Here is a 20,967-nt window from a genome sequence, read left to right on the forward strand (position 1 = left end):
CTTCAGCAGCAGACGCCCGCGTGGGAAGGGCTCCGCCTCACTCAGCAGCCACTGCGCGCAGCTTCAAAGGTCACACGTGCGTCGCTCAACGATCGCCGCCTTCACCGGGTCACGGAGAGTCACTCGTGGGCCATCACACCAGAACCCTCGTCGCCATTTGTTGTGCCAGTAATCACAGGGAGGAATCAGGCAATGGTTTACGATTGTGTATTTATTTGGTTACACATTACAAGCATGCATCTGCGTATAATTACGGGCCCACGAGGAGCGGCGATCCTACTCTCGCCGGCTACGCTCTCCCCTCTGTCTCATCCCCCTTCACGTCACGGAGCGGCCTGCCCTGATAGGACGAGGCGTCACGTTACATAAAGGGCAACGAGACAACAGGGTACTGCGTCTCTATGATCACAGAACAACTAGCATGTACAACAGCAGTACTGTTATCATGCCAAATTTGGGTGTCGGGTAACCGTGTTTTGTTTGAAAGTGCGGCACATACACAAGCGTGTTATGTTTGAGAGTGCAGTGTCCCTCACAATGGTGATTGCCATTATAAATATGCGCCGCACATACCCCTTACCCTTGCCATGGGGTCATGTGATCGTGCTCTAGAATATCTTAAGCATCCCTGTTTTCTATCTAGGGCTGCGCACTTGTTGATGTTTTAGTGCGCACACGCATCTAGAGCCACCCGGTGCCATGTCAATTACGTGCCGTCATCTTTTTGTTAAGCACGCAAACACCATCCACTGGGTGCTGGACTATTCCAACTGCCTCTTTTCTGCCCGCCTTGCAACTCTATTCTTTACATGTTGTGTGCTCACCGGTGCTACATTATGGATCGATGTTTCGTGAGGCTCCCGCTTCGAACCGAGACAGCCATCAGCACTACGCCATGATTTTGGAATTGACATCAACTTCTGTGCTTGACAGAGTGACGTTCGACCTGACAACCTTTCCCACAGCCAAGTTAGAGATGAACACATTCTGGCTCTGGTTTTGTGCAGTGCAGCGGTTTACTTGGTTGAGAGATCTCTCACCAGGAACTTTGTTTGTTTGTGCAAAGTGTTGTGCTGTACGATTATTGTGTCTTTCTGTACTGCACCATGTTTTGAGATATTCACAGCTTAGTTATCTGCCTAAGGATATTTTGGTGTGGAGTAGCAGCACTCACTGCATGATGGTGCTACGTGAGGCAGCCTGTTTGTTGTGTGATTTTCTTTACAGCTTTGGGTGTTGTCTTTCACCCATGTTTTTAACCTGTTTTTTGTGATTTACTGCCATGATGTTGTTCATCATTTCTCTTGTGATTAGGTCCAGATTGATATTTTCTACTTCTGTTTGCTGCCTTACTCCTATTTTAGTGTGTTATTCTTTAAGTGTATGTTTATTGTGCCATGTTTCATTGAGTGGTTATTCCTTATGTGTGTGGGAAGATTGTTGCCAAAGATATTCTTGTGAGCGTCACTGTGTCTCTGTCTTCATCCAAGATGTCTTAACAGTGTAGGTTTCTCTACTTTCCAAGCTTCCTCTGCGCTGGTGTATTTTCTGTAGTGCCGTGGTGATATCCTATTTTTCAGCTGAGCAATGTCTTTAGGTATGCAAGATCCAGTGTGTAGCCATTTATTGGTATGTGGCGTGCAAGGTTACAAGTCTCGCCACCTGTTGTACTATTGTATTGGAGTGCAAGTTTTTTAAATCAGTTTACTCTACATTGGTATGTTGACATCTTACAGTTGATCTTATGCTACATTGTTACAATGAATATTACAAATCCCATACACGTGGGATTGCTCCATGGGTATAAATCCCCCCCATTTGCTTTCCCTACATGCCCTGATGTGAATTGTAAGCCAGTCACCACTACATTACACATAACAAACCCTTACACAATGGATTATAGTATGGGGGAAACAACCTTTACAACGCAGTCATTACAACACACTACCTTTAAAACGCAGTCATTACAACGCAGCATCCTTTACATCACATGACATTACAACACAGCCATTACATCGCTTGTCACTACAACGCATGTCATTACAACGCATGTGACTACAACGCATGCCTTTACAACACAATATAAGGTAAGTAATGGGGAATAGTAATTTTTACCCCTACACTATCCAACACTTACCCTACCGTTGCACTAACTGGAGTGGGAATAGTACTTTTTTCCCCTACACTATCTAACACTTACTCCACTGTTGCACTTACTGGAGTGGGAATAGTAATTTTTACCCCTACACTATCCAACACTTACCCTACTGTTGCCCTAAAAGTATTATGCGTTGTAATGGAATGTGTTTTAGTGGTACGCGTTGTAATGGTACTTTCTAAAAATGCATTGTGATGGCATGCGATGTAAAATCATGCGTTGTAATGGATGTTGCGATGCAAAAACTGCGTTGTAAAGACATGCATTGTAAATGTTTGCGTTGTAACGCCATACATTCTTGTATGGGTGGTTGTGCCCCATTTCAACATTGTATACTTCATATCCCTTACATGAGGGATGAGCAAGTGTGTGAAAGGTACCTATTTGGATATTAGTCGCTACAGGCCCTTACATGGGGGATGGAAATGCGTGAAAGTCCCATTTCTACTATTTTCTTTACAGATCCTTACATGAGGGGTGTCTAAATGGGTACTGGACCCATTTCTACAGATTATGTTTCATAACCTTGCAAGAGGGATGACTGGACGGTGTGTAAGTCACCCTGTTCTACACGTTTTGTTTGCTGCCCTTATGTGAGCAGCGGCTGTATGGGTTGTATTCCCTTATTTTCACATGTTTTGTTTGCTGCCCTTAAGTGACGAGTGGTTGTATGGGTGGTTGTCACCCATTTTCAGAGTTTTCCCTACTTATCCTTACTCTAAGGTGTTGGTTAGGTGTGACTGTCACCTGTTGCCACAGGGTACTCCACTCACCCTTGTTTTGGGATCGTTTGTTCGGGTGTACTTCACCCATTACTTCTATGTTTTGACATGTGTGTGTGTTGCGCCTACAGCTATTTCATGTTGTGCTTTGTTGTGCCACCTCTTATGCCTGTCTGGCCAGTGGGTGTGGTTTGTGGTGGTCATAGGTGTGACTGTTTTTGTTATACAATATGTTCTTTTTTTGGACATATTTTATGAATTTTATAGAGGGGGAGGATGTGTGATATTTTATTGTGTATATTTATCTATGCATCTTCATTTTCTCCTGTATATTTTCTATGCATCTTCTTCACACAGTTTCAATGCTATTTGTTGCTCTTCATTGTAGATGTATCTATGCATCTTTAGTATTGTTTTCTCAATGTATGATTATGGTTCTGCTGATTAATGCTTTATTCCTTCTTGCATTTTTGTACTTTGGCGTTATATATCTTTTCAAGGTTCTTCTTGACAATATTGTATCCCGTTTTGCAGTTTCATTTTTGTGTTATGTAAAGGGGAAGGATATGTAGTATCCTGTTTACGTATTAATCCTATTGATTTCTCCCTAGCTGCTCAGCCAGAGTGAATGTGCTGAGTAGAAAGTTGGTGTGGTAATGATGAGAGGTGTGAAAGTTGGAGGATGGGCTGAGAAGCAGGCTGGCGGCTCCTGAACTTAATTACCTACAACTAAGACTAAATAACCCCAATTCAGTAAATATTTAAGACACAACACATAATAAAAACCCAGCAACAATTTATAAAAATAGGAAAGTGACACCAAAATGAAAAGAATCTAATGTAAGGGACCAAAGATATGAATTTTGAAAGATTTAGCACTATATAGCAAATAGAAACCTATTTCGCCTAATGGGATATGTGGTCGCGCTAGAACGGGACAAAGTCAAAGTTTCAGGCCGACCACGATGGAACGCTGTGCAGCTAACCATCGTGGTAGACCTCGGTCAAAGTTTGTTAGAAACTTTCCTGAACCTATTTCTGCCGGGCCCATTGATGCTCTCCACCAGTCCAAGTTCGGTGATGGTTCACCAGCTTGTCTTTTGATGAGCTCCAGGTCAAACTATGGAAGTTGGACCTCCGGAGCTTTCCAGCTGGACGAACCAGGAGAGCAGGCTGGCTTGCATTTGAGTGTTGCCAGCTTCACTTGCCAGGTTGAGACGGTCCACCTATGGACCTTTTTTCCAATGTTGCTCCAAGATTCTTCAAACTTCTGGAGCTTCTTCTTGAAATTCCTTTTAGGGTCCCTCAGGGGCAGATTTACAAGAAACTGACGCATCTCTGCATTAGAGCAAAGAGGCGACAGTTTCCTTGGGCCAGGGAAAAAAACCCTTGCCCTACCATGGGTGCGTCGTATCTACAATACGGCGCACCATGGCGCAAGTAGAAACAGATGCATCAGAAATTCTGACGCATCTGTTTGCGCAAAAGTAACGCATTGCTGGAGTCGCGTCGCAAGCACAACGCAACTCCAGCAAATGCAAGGGGTGATGCATCTCCCTAGATGCGTCACGTTGTAAATGGGCCGCAATGTGGCACATTGATTGTGACACCGCTGCAAAAGTGTCGCAAGGGGCTTGTAAATCTGCCCCTAAGTGTCCAAATCACAATGCAAGGTTCTGGAATCTCCAAGATACTCCTTGAAAGTTTAGGACTTCAGTTCCCACAATCCACGTGGATAAAACTCCAGGCTGGGGATTCTTATTGGTGATGATCCAAGCGAGCTCTATGAACCTGTGGCATGCAGGGAGTCCGCTCTTTATACTTTGTGAAGCAAGTTAGGTCCACAGGACTGTAGTTCCGGATTGCAGGGGCGGCTGGTGACATTTGCAAGGAGTGGGGCGTAAAACTTTAGTCATACTACACCGTAGCGAGCGAGCCCGAACAACCTAAGGAGGCTACCTTACAGGACTTCTCTGAGCCGACCGCTCTCAGTCACAGAGCCAGTGCGATGCTCATAGTCAACTGTTAGAGGGTGCGTTCTTTTTCTGCAAGACAATGCAAGTGACAATGGGTTAGCAGCCCCACCTCAAAACGTGAGGCACAGAAAAAAAAAATTAAAGACTCTAGTGCACCTGTTGTACCACACTGGCAAAGGAAACGCAAGGGGAGAACATTTGTAGCCTCTACCCAGCAGCCCCAGAATTCAGCTGCTCGCAGCACTCACTAGGGGTCCCACTCAGGCAAGGGACAACCTGAATGGAATGAAGCACACAGAAGTCATTGTTGGTCGTTTTCCTGACCTCAATCGTGAGCAGCAGCACTGAACCAGTGTATTCATTGGTTTGAGAGGGAAGGAGAGGCGGCCACTGTATTGTGGTGCAGCCATAGCACCGCCAGAGGCCTGTATTCATTGATGTGCAAATTATAACCAATACATATAAAAATACCGCACCTTGACTCCGGTATTTGTTCTTAAACTGCACACCTTTGTAAACACTTTCCATTTCGGTGTCATGACTCACAGTGCTTGCATTACAGCGCTGCCGAGATGTGACAACCCAGAGGGGGGAAGAGTCAGAGGGAAGGGTATTGCATGTTATCTAATCATCCACACCCTTTCCTTCTTCAACATACTGAATAGTACATTTGACTTTGCTACTTAATTCTCTAAGGATTAAGGAAAAGAAAACATATTTTTTATTTTATGTCGTACCGCGCCTTTTTCCCAGATTGTTGTGGCACTGACATCTGCAATCAGCGGTATCTCCAACTACCATACCCTCATATTAGCCAGCCAGCTCTGTATTAATGATTCATCAGCTATTCATCCACACAATAATGAGCGATTAATTAGCAATACCGCGCGGTTGCCAAAATTAAAGACAAGCACTGAGACAGTTAATAGATGAAACTGGTAGCCTCCGCGCCAGCAAGGTTTGCTGCCGAAAGTTTATCTAGCAGATAATTACCAGCGAGCCTTTCTTGTGTAAGTTACCACAAAACTTGCTTAATTGAACTGAAATTAATATTTTTCACATTACAGCAAAGTCGCTGTTTGAAGCTCTCCTGTCAGTAAGCTCCGCGCACAATAAGATCATATAATGCCAGACACCAAGACTGAGCCCATTGTTTGCGCAGCTTAGTGCCTCGCGAAGAACAATAAATCGCACTCATGTCAGAGGAGGCCCAGCCTTGTGCTAATTACCACTTGGTGCTGAAATGACTTCTGTGAAATTGGGAGCAGGCAGCAACAGCGAGCCATACACGGAAGGTTTTTCAGCATTCTGCAGTAAATGCGAGATAGGCCCCATGCACACAGAATTCCCCCACAGATTACGCTAATGGAAACGCTGTCAGGGAAAGTCAAATCCTGGATCTGTGGGCAAAATCTTCTAATTAAATATTCTGTACTTAAAAGAATATGAATGCCTGGAGGTGGTGAAGACTGTACAGTTGTGGCCGGCATGACTCGGGGGGTGAGGCGTTTAATTATATAAATTAAAACAAATAAACTTACCAGTGTGAGGCATCTCCTCCGCCGGACCCGCGTCGCATCACGTCTCCGAGTTCTCTCACAGATGTTGGCAAATCATAAGACTGGATGCGACTGGGGGAGGCTACTCGACTGTTTCCTGCTACTTGACAGGGCATCGGGCGACTGTACGTCACCGCCCGACAGGATTCTATCTTTAGACTCCTGCATTACACTAGGCATGCGCAGCATACCTAATGTAATGTCAATGGAGTGGCGGTGCTGAAATAAAAAGTGCTCTGTTCGCAGATGCGCAGTCGGAGTCTGCTGGACTCCTGCTGCTCTTGCCTGCGTGCCTGCGCTGTTCGTTTGTTGACTATGGCTTCACAGCCTCAAGTGCGCATGAGTCTCATGCGCACTTGAGGCTGTGAAGCACAGGCCGAAAATGGAAAAAGACGAATTGTGTCTGCTTACATTTCTTGCTGCCCGTGAGCAGTTTTTGTGGTTTTCTTGGTGATTCTGCCTAGTGGGGCGCTGCCCCGCTGCCCCCTATGGACCAGCCGCCACTGCCGGATTGTGCAGCAGGCACAGTCAGTCAGAGAGCAGGGCCTGGTTGGTGCAATTCAAACTTCCAGCATGGACCCTTCTTCTCTTTGTTTCAAGCAGCAAATCTGAGAGGCTCTGCCCCTCTCGAAAACGTATTCAGTGTTCTCTGGGGTCAAGCAGGAGGGTACTTCTGTCCAACGAGGCGGAGGGCATCACCCCAGAGCATGGCCATTTGCTCTAAAGTGTGTCATAATGGTCTCCCCAGAAAGCACTATTTCTTCATATCGCTGAAGTCTCAGCAGAGGAGAAAGAGATAGCTACACCAATGTACGGTTCATTGCCATATCTACTCTCCCTCTGATATTTGCAAATTCTCTCCATAAGCATGCCATTTGTACGGGATGGAGGGAGTTAGACCTGGTTAATCCTGCTTGTTCTATCTCTTCTTTGAAGCCCCATGGTTTACTACTGCTTCCCCCTGCTCTGGCATTCCTCTGTAGGCCTCTCTGGAGTAAGCCACTTATCGCTTCATCAAAGCAGCTTGGCTAATTCTGTTAACTCTGATCAATCAGTGCAGACCACTAAAAGCCTGCATTCTGGCTTACAGACAAGAAAGTCTTATAACTTATTTTCTGTTTATTCTAGACTAAATTCAACAATAGAATATTATTGGATTTATCCATACCATTCTCCTACGTCCTTGAATAATATTTTTGGCAATCACTAAAGGTAATTATTAATTTGTAAACTATTGCCAGGTTAACCTATTTGGCTGGGGATGTACAATGGAGACATTGTCTCCAACACCAGGGGTTATGAAACATATTTTAGAAGAACCCTGTTTATATCTATGGGACCCCCCCACACCTAGGACACCTAGGGGAGACTTTGTGGTCCTGAATATGTGAAAATAATGTAGATCCTTACTCCACAGTGTTCCTAGCACAAACGTTGATTTTGCCACAATTCCTATAATGAGGAAAGTGAAGTGTGCAATGTCTCTACCCCAGCGTTACAACAAACAAATGATGGATGGAATGCTGACAATGCAGACATTCTCCCCCAGTCAAGAGATCTGGGTTAAATCCATCGTTCTTTTGCCCACTACGCCTCCCCAGTTTAGACATGGCCATATGCAAATCAGTCTTGACCCTGTGCCTCATGGGAACAGTCCAGCCCGAACTGCCAAGCCATGTCTTCCCTGGACCGGAATCAAGCATCCTAGGACTGGTTTCTGGCTATCAGCCGTCATCAGCCAGGATAGCTAGACTCCAGTGGCATAGTGAGCACGGGTCCCACGTCTGGGAATACCCATCCCACTTAGGGCGAAAAGCGTTATAACAAACAAATGATGGACGGAATGCTGACAATGCAGACATTCTCCCCCAGTCAAGAGATCTGGGTTAAATCCATCGTTCTTTTGCCCACTACGCCACCCCACTTTAGACATGGCCATATGCAAATCAGTCTTGACCCTGTGCCTCATGGGAACAGTCCAGCCGAACTGCCAAGCCATGTCTTCCCTGGACCGGAATCAAGCATCCTAGGACCGGTTTCTGGCTATCAGCCGTCATCAGCCAGGATAGCTAGACTCCAGTGGCATAGTGAGCACGGGTCCCACGTCTGGGAATACCCATCCCACTTAGGGCGAAAAGCGTTACAATAAACAAATGATGGACGGAATGCTGACAATGCAGACATTCTCCCCCAGTCAAGAGATCTGGGTTAAATCCATCGTTCTTTTGCCCACTACGCCACCCCAGTTTAGACATGGCCATATGCAAATCAGTCTTGACCCTGTGCCTCATGGGAACAGTCCAGCCCGAACTGCCAAGCCATGTCTTCCCTGGACCGGAATAAAGCATCCTAGGACCGGTTTCTGGCTATCAGCCGTCATCAGCCAGGATAGCTAGACTCCAGTGGCATAGTGAGCACGGGTCCCACGTCTGGGAATACCCATCCCACTTAGGGCGAAAAGCGTTACAACAAACAAATGATGGACGGAATGCTGACAATGCAGACATTCTCCCCCAGTCAAGAGATCTGGGTTAAATCCGTCGTTCTTTTGCCCACTACGCCACCCCAGTTTAGACATGGCCATATGCAAATCAGTCTTGACCCTGTGCCTCATGGGAACAGTCCAGCCCGAACTGCCAAGCCATGTCTTCCCTGGACCGGAATCAAGCATCCTAGGAGCGGTTTCTGGCTATCAGCCGTCATCAGCCAGGATAGCTAGACTCCAGTGGCATAGTGAGCACGGGTCCCACGTCTGGGAATACCCATCCCACTTAGGGCGAAAAGCGTTACAACAAACAAATGATGGACGGAATGCTGACAATGCAGACATTCTCCCCCAGTCAAGAGATCTGGGTTAAATCCATTGTTCTTTTGCCCACTACGCCACCCCAGTTTAGACATGGCCATATGCAAATCAGTCTTGACCCTGTGCCTCATGGGAACAGTCCAGCCCGAACTGCCAAGCCATGTCTTCCCTGGACCGGAATCAAGCATCCTAGGACCGGTTTCTGGCTATCAGCCGTCATCATCATCGGATCGAGGCTTCTTTAAACCCCAAGTCCAGCGGCGACAGCCATTACTGCTGTTGCAGGTACTTTTAATCCATCATCATCTTTAATTAATTTATTCTCCTTTTATACCACATCTTTCTACTTCTTTTGATTTTAGGCATCCTTCATTCCATGCAAGGAAATGCAATTTTCCAACTTTTCTCATATCCCAGTCGGCCATCCGAACCTCGTCAAAGAATACGTAATAAAGCAACGTTCGTAAAAAGCAGTTTATTGAAACCCAATGCATTTCGGGCCCCTTAGGGCCCTTCGTCAGGGGTAACTGTAAATGAATGATAGAACATATATTTAAAATCTCAAAAGCACACAACTACGTATATGCCTTAAATACTCATTGTCAATCCAATTGAATTAATGCGATACTTTTCCCCATGTAACTACAACTGTTTAATAACTTTCAATTTATGTCTCCCATTTTTTCTATGGCCTCTTAGTTTCTACTCAAAACCCTCAATTACTAGTTCACGTAAAAAACCTTCATCCTTGGAACGTTCCTCCCTCCTGCTTACACTTCAATTACTACATGAACCCTACCCACTAGTAATCCCATAACTATATCCCCGTTACCGTTATTCACATAACTCTGTTCTTTTCTCCCCATCTTCCTTCGTGCCAAAACATACCCATAAATCTTTCCCCTTCAACTATTTTCAACCATTCACATTACGCTCGCTTTTCCTTTCACGTACCTGCTAAACCATGAACCTTCCTCGACTCCCGTTCACTGAATAATTATCGTCTCGGGTTTCCTCCCTCTTTTTTAAAAAAACGTTCCACACTACGTCCAAAGCCCTCCTCCTTCAATCATATAATTATTTACACCTGAATCGGCCAAACCTCCCTGGGACACTACACCTCCCACAATGCTATTCGTTGGGTTGTGCATTTAAACAAATGTAACACAAGAGCGAAACAATTGATATAACTCCTTTAACAATGATTTAAAATTGCCAATATGTCCAATATCTTAATTTATCATTTCAGTATTCATCTGACTCTTATTCAAAAATAAATCTGCTAAACGAACGAGAATTTTCCGCCTTGTATGGAAAAAATAATGTCAATTAGATGAAAGTCCATTATTGTAAGTCTGTTTTCTTCGCGTGGGTGCCGACCCGTGAGGGCTAAACCATCAAAATCATCAAACTTGAAAGGGTCGCACTCCGATTCATCCAAATGTTTATGACCATGTTTGTGCGCACTGTTCCTCTTTTGGCGTGCTCACTGGTACCGTGCTAAGCCCAAACAGCACGTGAATAACTAAGCATCATCGGATCGAGGCTTCTTTAAACCCCAAGTCCAGCGGCGACAGCCATTACTGCTGTTGCAGGTACTTTTAATCCATCATCATCTTTAATTAATTTATTCTCCTTTTATACCACATCTTTCTACTTCTTTTGATTTTAGGCATCCTTCATTCCATGCAAGGAAATGCAATTTTCCAACTTTTCTCATATCCCAGTGGGCCATCCGAACCTCGTCAAAGAATACGTAATAAAGCAACGTTCGTAAAAAGCAGTTTATTGAAACCCAATGCATTTCGGGCCCCTTAGGGCCCTTCGTCAGGGGTAACTGTAAATGAATGATAGAACATATATTTAAAATCTCAAAAGCACACAACTAAGTATATGCCTTAAATACTCATTGTCAATCCAATTGAATTAATGCGATACTTTTCCCCATGTAACTACAACTGTTTAATAACTTTCAATTTATGTCTCGTTCGTTTAGCAGATTTATTTTTGAATAAGAGTCAGATGAATACTGAAATGATAAATTAAGATATTGGACATATTGGCAATTTTAAATCATTGTTAAAGGAGTTATATCAATTGTTTCGCTCTTGTGTTACATTTGTTTAAATGCACAACCCAACGAATAGCATTGTGAGAGGTGTAGTGTCCCAGGGAGGTTTGGCCGATTCAGGTGTAAATAATTATATGATTGAAGGAGGAGGGCTTTGGACGTAGTGTGAAACGTTTTTTTAAAAAAGAGGGAGGAAACCCGAGACGATAATTATTCAGTGAACGGGAGTCGAGGAAGGTTCATGGTTTAGCAGGTACGTGAAAGGAAAAGCGAGCGTAATGTGAATGGTTGAAAATAGTTGAAGGGGAAAGATTTATGGGTATGTTTTGGCATGAAGGAAGATGGGGAGAAAAGAACAGAGTTATGTGAATAACGGTAACGGGGATATAGTTATGGGATTACTAGTGGGTAGGGTTCATGTAGTAATTGAAGTGTAAGCAGGAGGGAGGAACGTTCCAAGGATGAAGGTTTTTTACGTGAACTAGTAATTGAGGGTTTTGAGTAGAAACTAAGAGGCCATAGAAAAAATGGGAGACATAAATTGAAAGTTATTAAACAGTTGTAGTTACATGGGGAAAAGTATCGCATTAATTCAATTGGATTGACAATGAGTATTTAAGGCATATACGTAGTTGTGTGCTTTTGAGATTTTAAATATATGTTCTATCATTCATTTACAGTTACCCCTGACGAAGGGCCCTAAGGGGCCCGAAATGCATTGGGTTTCAATAAACTGCTTTTTACGAACGTTGCTTTATTACGTATTCTTTGACGAGGTTCGGATGGCCCACTGGGATATGAGAAAAGTTGGAAAATTGCATTTCCTTGCATGGAATGAAGGATGCCTAAAATCAAAAGAAGTAGAAAGATGTGGTATAAAAGGAGAATAAATTAATTAAAGATGATGATGGATTAAAAGTACCTGCAACAGCAGTAATGGCTGTCGCCGCTGGACTTGGGGTTTAAAGAAGCCTCGATCCGATGATGCTTAGTTATTCACGTGCTGTTTGGGCTTAGCACGGTACCAGTGAGCACGCCAAAAGAAGAACAGTGCGAACAAACATGGTCATAAACATTTGGATGAATCGGAGTGCGACCCTTTCAAGTTTGATGATTATCAGCCGTCATCAGCCAGGATAGCTAGACTCCAGTGGCAGTTCGGGCTGGACTGTTCCCATGAGGCACAGGGTCAAGACTGATTTGCATATGGCTGGGTTCAAACTGGAATGGCATGGTGAGCAAATAAACGATGGATTTAGGCCCAGATCTCTGTACTGGGGTGAATGTATGACATTGTTCTGCATTCTGTCCATCAATTGTTGTTTTTGCATTTGTCACCCCGAGTGGGAAGGGTATGCCCAGAGTGGGTCCCTTGTTCTCCATGCCACTGGAATCAAGCTATCCTGGCTGAAGAGGGGTGAAACCCCGAAACCGGTCCTAGGATGCTTGTTTCCAGTCCAGGGAGGACCTGGCTTGGCAGTTCAGGCTGGACTGTTCCCATGAGGCACAGGGTCAAGACTGATTTGCATATGGCTGGGTTCAAACTGGAATGGCATGGTGAGCAAAACAACGATGGATTTAGGCCCAGATCTCTGTACTGGGGTGAATGTATGACATTGTTCTGCATTCTGTCCATCAATTGTTGTTTTTGCATTTGTCACCCCGAGTGGGAAGGGTATGCCCAGACGTGGGTCCCTTGCTCTCCATGCCACTGGAATCAAGCTATCCTGGCTGAAGAGGGGTGAAACCCCGAAACCGGTCCTAGGATGCTTGTTTCCAGTCCAGGGAGGACCTGGCTTGGCAGTTCGGGCTGGACTGGTCCCATGAGGCACAGGGTCAAGACTGATTTGCATATGGCTGGGTTCAAACTGGAATGGCATGGTGAGCAAAAAAACGATGGATTTAGGCCCAGATCTCTGTACTGGGGTGAATGTATGACATTGTTCTGCATTCTGTCCATCAATTGTTGTTTTTGCATTTGTCACCCCGAGTGGGAAGGGTATGCCCAGACGTGGGTCCCTTGCTCTCCATGCCACTGGAATCAAGCTATCCTGGCTGAAGAGGGGTGAAACCCCAAAACCGGTCCTAGGATGCTTGTTTCCAGTCCAGGGAGGACCTGGCTTGGCAGTTCGGGCTGGACTGTTCCCATGAGGCACAGGGTCAAGGCTGATTTGCATATGGCTGGGTTCAAACTGGAATGGCATGGTGAGCAAAAAAACGATGGATTTAGGCCCAGATCTCTGTACTGGGGTGAATGTATGACATTGTTCTGCATTCTGTCCATCAATTGTTGTTTTTGCATTTGTCACCCTGAGTGGGAAGGGTATGCCCAGACGTGGGTCCCTTGCTCTCCATGCCACTGGAATCAAGCTATCCTGGCTGAAGAGGGGTGAAACCCCGAAACCGGTCCTAGGATGCTTGTTTCCAGTCCAGGGAGGACCTGGCATGGCAGTTCGGGCTGGACTGTTCCCATGAGGCACAGGGTCAAGACTGATTTACATATGGCTGGGTTCAAACTGGAATGGCATGGTGAGCAAAAAAACGATGGATTTAGGCCCAGATCTCTGTACTGGGGTGAATGTATGACATCGTTCTGCATTCTGTCCATCAATTGTTGTTTTTGCATTTGTCACCCCGAGTGGGAAGGGTATGCCCAGACGTGGGTCCCTTGCTCTCCATGCCACTGGAATCAAGCTATCCTGGCTGAAGAGGGGTGAAACCCCGAAACCAGTCCTAGGATGCTTGTTTCCAGTCCAGGGAGGACCTGGCTTGGCAGTTCGGGCTGGACTGTTCCCATGAGGCACAGGGTCAAGACTGATTTGCATATGGCTGGGTTCAAACTGGAATGGCATGGTGAGCAAAAAAACGATGGATTTAGGCCCAGATCTCTGTACTGGAGTGAATGTATGACATTGTTCTGCATTCTGTCCATCAATTGTTGTTTTTGCATTTGTCACCCCGAGTGGGAAGGGTATGCCCAGACGTGGGTCCCTTGCTCTCCATGCCACTGGAATCAAGCTATCCTGGCTGAAGAGGGGTGAAACCCCGAAACCGGTCCTAGGATGCTTGTTTCCAGTCCAGGGAGGACCTGGCTTGGCAGTTCGGGCTGGACTGTTCCCATGAGGCACAGGGTCAAGACTGATTTGCATATGGCTGGGTTCAAACTGGAATGGCATGGTGAGCAAAAAAACGATGGATTTAGGCCCAGATCTCTGTACTGGGGTGAATGTATGACATTGTTCTGCATTCTGTCCATCAATTGTTGTTTTTGCATTTGTCACCCCGAGTGGGAAGGGTATGCCCAGACATGGGTCCCTTGCTCTCCATGCCACTGGAATCAAGCTATCCTGGCTGAAGTGGGGTGAAACCCCGAAACCGGTCCTAGGATGCTTGTTTCCAGTCCAGGGAGGACCTGGCTTGGCAGTTCGGGCTGGACTGTTCCCATGAGGCACAGGGTCAAGACTGATTTGCATATGGCTGGGTTCAAACTGGAATGGCATGGTGAGCAAAAAAACGATGGATTTAGGCCCAGATCTCTGTACTGGGGTGAATGTATGACATTGTTCTGCATTCTGTCCATCAATTGTTGTTTTTGCATTTGTCACCCCGAGTGGGAAGGGTATGCCCAGACGTGGGTCCCTTGCTCTCCATGCCACTGGAATCAAGCTATCCTGGCTGAAGAGGGGTGAAACCCCAAAACCGGTCCTAGGATGCTTGTTTCCAGTCCAGGGAGGACCTGGCTTGGCAGTTCGGGCTGGACTGTTCCCATGAGGCACAGGGTCAAGGCTGATTTGCATATGGCTGGGTTCAAACTGGAATGGCATGGTGAGCAAAAAAACGATGGATTTAGGCCCAGATCTCTGTACTGGGGTGAATTATGACATTGTTCTGCATTCTGTCCATCAATTGTTGTTTTTGCATTTGTCACCCCGAGTGGGAAGGGTATGCCCAGATGAGGGTCCCTTGCTCTCCATGCCACTGGAATCAAGCTATCCTGGCTGAAGAGGGGTGAAACCCCGAAACCGGTCCTAGGATGCTTGTTTCCAGTCCAGGGAGGACCTGGCTTGGCAGTTCGGGCTGGACTGTTCCCATGAGGCACAGGGTCAAGACTGATTTGCATATGGCTGGGTTCAAACTGGAATGGCATGGTGAGCAAAAAAACGATGGATTTAGGCCCAGATCTCTGTACTGGGGTGAATGTATGACATTGTTCTGCATTCTGTCCATCAATTGTTCTTTTTGCATTTGTCACCCCGAGTGGGAAGGGTATGCCCAGACGTGGGTCCCTTGCTCTCCATGCCACTGGAATCAAGCTATCCTGGCTGAAGAGGGGTGAAACCCCGAAACCGGTCCTAGGATGTTTGTTTCCAGTCCAGGGAGGACCTGGCTTGGCAGTTCGGGCTGGACTGTTCCCATGAGGCACAGGGTCAAGACTGATTTGCATATGGCTGGGTTTTAACTGGAATGGCATGGTGAGCAAAAAAACGATGGATTTAGGCCCAGATCTCTGTACTGGGGTGAATGTATGAAATTGTTCTGCATTCTGTCCATCAATTGTTGTTTTTGCATTTGTCACCCCGAGTGGGAAGGGTATGCCCAGACGTGGGTCCCTTGCTCTCCATGCCACTGGAATCAAGCTATCCTGGCTGAAGAGGGGTGAAACCCCGAAACCGGTCCTAGGATGCTTGTTTCCAGTCCAGGGAGGACCTGGCTTGGCAGTTCGGGCTGGACTGTTCCCATGAGGCACAGGGTCAAGACTGATTTGCATATGGCTGGGTTAAAACTGGAATGGCATGGTGAGCAAAAAAACGATGGATTTAGGCCCAGATCTCTGTACTGGGGTGAATGTATGACATTGTTCTGCATTCTGTCCATCAATTGTTCTTTTTGCATTTGTCACCCCGAGTGGGAAGGGTATGCCCAGACGTGGGTCCCTTGCTCTCCATGCCACTGGAATCAAGCTATCCTGGCTGAAGAGGGGTGAAACCCCGAAACCGGTCCTAGGATGCTTGTTTCCAGTCCAGGGAGGACCTGGCTTGGCAGTTCGGGCTGGACTGTTCCCATGAGGCACAGGGTCAAGACTGATTTGCATATGGCTGGGTTCAAACTGGAATGGCATGGTGAGCAAAAAAACGATGGATTTAGGCCCAGATCTCTGTACTGGGGTGAATGTATGACATTGTTCTGCATTCTGTCCATCAATTGTTGTTTTTGCATTTGTCACCCCGAGTGGGAAGGGTATGCCCAGACGTGGGTCCCTTGCTCTCCATGCCACTGGAATCAAGATATCCTGGCTGAAGAGGGGTGAAACCCCGAAACCGGTCCTAGGATGCTTGTTTCCAGTCCAGGGAGGACCTGGCTTGGCAGTTCGGGCTGGACTGTTCCCATGAGGCACAGGGTCAAGACTGATTTGCATATGGCTGGGTTCAAACTGGAATGGCATGGTGAGCAAAAAAACGATGGATTTAGGCCCAGATCTCTGTACTGGAGTGAATGTATGACATTGTTCTGCATTCTGTCCATCAATTGTTGTTTTTGCATTTGTCACCCCGAGTGGGAAGGGTATGCCCAGACGTGGGTCCCTTGCTCTCCATGCCACTGGAATCAAGCTATCCTGGCTGAAGAGGGGTGAAACCCTGAAACCGGTCCTAGGATGCTTGTTTCCAGTCCAGGGAGGACCTGGCTTGGCAGTTCGGGCTGGACTGTTCCCATGAGGCACAGGGTCAAGACTGATTTGCATATGGCTGGGTTCAAACTGGAATGGAATGGTGAGCAAAAAAACGATGGATTTAGGCCCAGATCTCTGTACTGGGGTGAATGTATGACATTGTTCTGCATTCTGTCCATCAATTGTTGTTTTTGCATTTGTCACCCCGAGTGGGAAGGGTATGCCCAGACGTGGGTCCCTTGCTCTCCATGCCACTGGAATGAAGCTATCCTGGTTGAAGAGGGGTGAAACCCCGAAACCGGTCCTAGGATGCTTGTTTCCAGTCCAGGGAGGACCTGGCTTGGCAGTTCGGGCTGGACTGTTCCCATGAGGCACAGGGTCAAGACTGATTTGCATATGGCTGGGTTCAAACTGGAATGGCATGGTGAGCAAAAAAACGATGGATTTAGGCCCAGATCTCTGTACTGGGGTGAATGTATGACATTGTTCTGCATTCTGTCCATCAATTGTTGTTTTTGCATTTGTCACCCCGAGTGGGAAGGGTATGCCCAGACGTGGGTCCCTTGCTCTCCATGCCACTGGAATCAAGCAATCCTGGCTGAAGAGGGGTGAAACCCCGAAACCGGTCCTAGGATGCTTGTTTCCAGTCCAGGGAGGACCTGGCTTGGCAGTTCGGGCTGGACTGTTCCCATGAGGCACAGGGTCAAGACTGATTTGCATATGGCTGGGTTCAAACTGGAATGGCATGGTGAGCAAAAAAACGATGGATTTAGGCCCAGATCTCTGTACTGGGGTGAATGTATGACATTGTTCTGCATTCTGTCCATCAATTGTTGTTTTTGCATTTGTCACCCCGAGTGGGAAGGGTATGCCCAGACGTGGGTCCCTTGCTCTCCATGCCACTGGAATCAAGCTATCCTGGCTGAAGAGGGGTGAAACCCCGAAACCGGTCCTAGGATGCTTGTTTCCTGTCCAGGGAGGACCTGGCTTGGCAGTTCGGGCTGGACTGGTCCCATGAGGCACAGGGTCAAGACTGATTTGCATATGGCTGGGTTCAAACTGGAATGGCATGGTGAGCAAAAAAACGATGGATTTAGGCCCAGATCTCTGTACTGGGGTGAATTATGACATTGTTCTGCATTCTGTCCATCAATTGTTGTTTTTGCATTTGTCACCCCGAGTGGGAAGGGTATGCCCAGACGTGGGTCCCTTGCTCTCCATGCCACTGGCATCAAGCTATCCTGGCTGAAGAGGGGTGAAACCCCGAAACCGGTCCTAAGATGCTTGTTTCCAGTCCAGGGAGGACCTGGCTTGGCAGTTCGGGCTGGACTGTTCCCATGAGGCACAGGGTCAAGACTGATTTGCATATGGCTGGGTTCAAACTGGAATGGCATGGTGAGCAAAAAAACGATGGATTTAGGCCCAGATCTCTGTACTGGCGTGAATGTATGACATTGTTCTGCATTCTGTCCATCAATTGTTGTTTTTGCATTTGTCACCCCGAGTGGGAAGGTATGCCCAGACGTGGGTCCCTTGCTCTCCATGCCACTGGAATCAAGCTATCCTGGCTGAAGAGGGGTGAAACCCTGAAACCGGTCCTAGGATGCTTGTTTCCAGTCCAGGGAGGACCTGGCTTGGCAGTTCGGGCTGGACTGTTCCCATGAGGCACAGGGTCAAGACTGATTTGCATATGGCTGGGTTCAAACTGGAATGGCATGGTGAGCAAAAAAACGATGGATTTAGGCCCAGATCTCTGTACTGGGGTGAATGTATGACATTGTTCTGCATTCTGTCCATCAATTGTTGTTTTTGCATGTCTCTACCCCAGGGCACATAAAATCTCTTTTATAAGGGTCCTCCTTATAAGCCCCTGACCCCCACCCCTGGGACACTTAGGAGAGACCCATGGGGTACCTGGTATGCCAAAATATTGTAGTTGTTCAATTTGTATCATAGCATTGGAGTATGAAGCATCCAAAATGCCTATAAAAAATAATGTTCAGTCTGTGAAAGGTGTAGATTTAGATGTACTAACATTTTGCATCTGGATTACATCACGTTTTTGATGTAGATCCAACACAAAATGTTTTTGGCAATTTCCTAAACCTTGCAAAGCCTGATTTGTCTGGCTTCATGGGTCTTAGTAAAAAAAAGTAACCAAGGCACCGTATGGCATTGTCTTGCCTTACTTTGTGTTGGTGAGGTATTCCATGGGAGGAGCTGTGAACACCCTGTAATGTTTTGTCCTCTTCGTCTTTCAGCTCCTGCAGCAATATTACAGACCACTATTTTGAAGAGGAAAAAAACTAAACTGATGACTGAACAACTCTTGTGGTTACATTTGTTTTAAAATACTACAATACATAGGCTGCCTCCATTTACCATCTGGCAGCCTTATTGTAGGAGGTGACAGACAGTCAGCGCATTGGAGGATAACATGCAGAAGTGGTAAGACGAAAGGAGGTGGGTGAGGGAGAAGTCTTTCAGGAGGAGCACCTAGATTCTGTCTCACATCCTCCAGTAGGTGTTCTCTACCTAATGCACACACACCTGCTACAGAAACTGACAATTTCCGACAACACTAGAATGCTTTCAGGTAAGTTCCTATTCAATTTCTATTGCTTTACATTCACTGATGGACATAGCTTTTTACCAATGCCTACATTATTTGCTACACTTCACATATATACCAAGCAGCGGCCAGTCCTTGTGAGAGGAGGGGCCCAGCCTTTTTCCTGACATGAGGAGTGCCTGTCAGGCTGAGAAAAGGTGAGCCTATCAGACACTCCTCATGTTTGGATCAGTCAGGCAGGCTCTGTACATGCACGAAATGCGCAGACACCTTGCTAACTTGAATTGTAATCTCATAATTTCATCTTTAAGGATGGCTTTCTCTCCTATAAATGTCTCTTTCCTATCAGCTTCTGTCATACAAGAGCTTCTGGTGGCCACCTTGCAAACGACAACACCGATGACATCAGGGGATATCTTGGCAGAATCAATTAGCCCGTCTTCCAGTCATCAGTCAGGTAAGTCTGGGAACCTCTGATCCTAACATCTAAATCTCATCTTTAGTCCACACATTTTTCATATAGTTTATTGTATATTCAAAGTATATAAATTGTATTGTAATTGTAATGTATAGTTAAACATGTTTTCATTTTATTGTTGTTTATTGATTTCCTTTCATGTATTTATTTATGTGGCAGAATTTATGGTCAAGATAACTTTCAGAGCTTGTCAATAAACATTGAACATAATTCTTCTTTCTACCACTGCAGGGTCAGGATATACCTTGGCAACACCAACTACGAGGATTCTGATCCAGCAGCTCACATCACAAAGGTCAACCATAAATTAAACATCTATGGCTTGAGCTGGACAGTTAACATTGTCACAATGTACTAATTCCTTGTATAGAGCAACTCGTGATTGTATGTGTTTCTTTATTGTTACATGGTACTAAGTTCATTATATTTTTTCAGAACAATGTCAATTAAATGTGTAGACTATGGGTACTCGCAAACATTGTTCCGAAAGCCAAAACGCAGGGTCTGTGGTGACTGAGGGTGACATTAATAAGGGGCGTTATAAGGAGAGGGTAGCGGGAGTGATGCATGTACATGGTGTGGACAGTGCAAAATGCAGTTAATTTTAGAGTTTCATTAATTCTACCGTCTAAAGCATTTAGCCAGAGATTTGCCAATACTGTTTAATGCTGTAATTACATCTTGGATTATGCCTTCTCTGCTTGCTATTGCTACATTTGGTGAGTGAAGTGCAGAAAGTAATTTGACTATTGAACCGGAACAAATTAGAAACACAGGCCTTTACTTGGCCGGTCAATCAATCAATCAATCGATCAATCATTTGTAGAGCGCACTACATACCCGAGAGGGTCTCAAGGCGCTGGGAGGAGGGGGCGCTACTGGTCGAACAGCCAGGTCTTGAGTAGTCTCCTGAAGGTCAGCAGGTCTTGGGTCTGTGATAGGCTCAGTGGGAGGGTG

The 20,967-nt window shown here is 46.0% G+C and overlaps 1 protein-coding gene across 1 annotated transcript in view; it reads right to left on the reverse strand.

Annotated features, from left to right (window-relative positions):
- LOC146863369 (uncharacterized) overlaps positions 1-20,967 on the reverse strand; it is a 179,959-nt gene that overhangs the window by 33,379 nt on the left and 125,613 nt on the right. The gene's annotated exons all lie outside the window — the stretch shown is intronic.

Source organism: Triturus cristatus, chromosome 2_2 (assembly GCF_964204655.1).
Source record: "Triturus cristatus chromosome 2_2, aTriCri1.1, whole genome shotgun sequence".
NCBI classification, from domain to species: domain Eukaryota; kingdom Metazoa; phylum Chordata; class Amphibia; order Caudata; family Salamandridae; genus Triturus; species Triturus cristatus.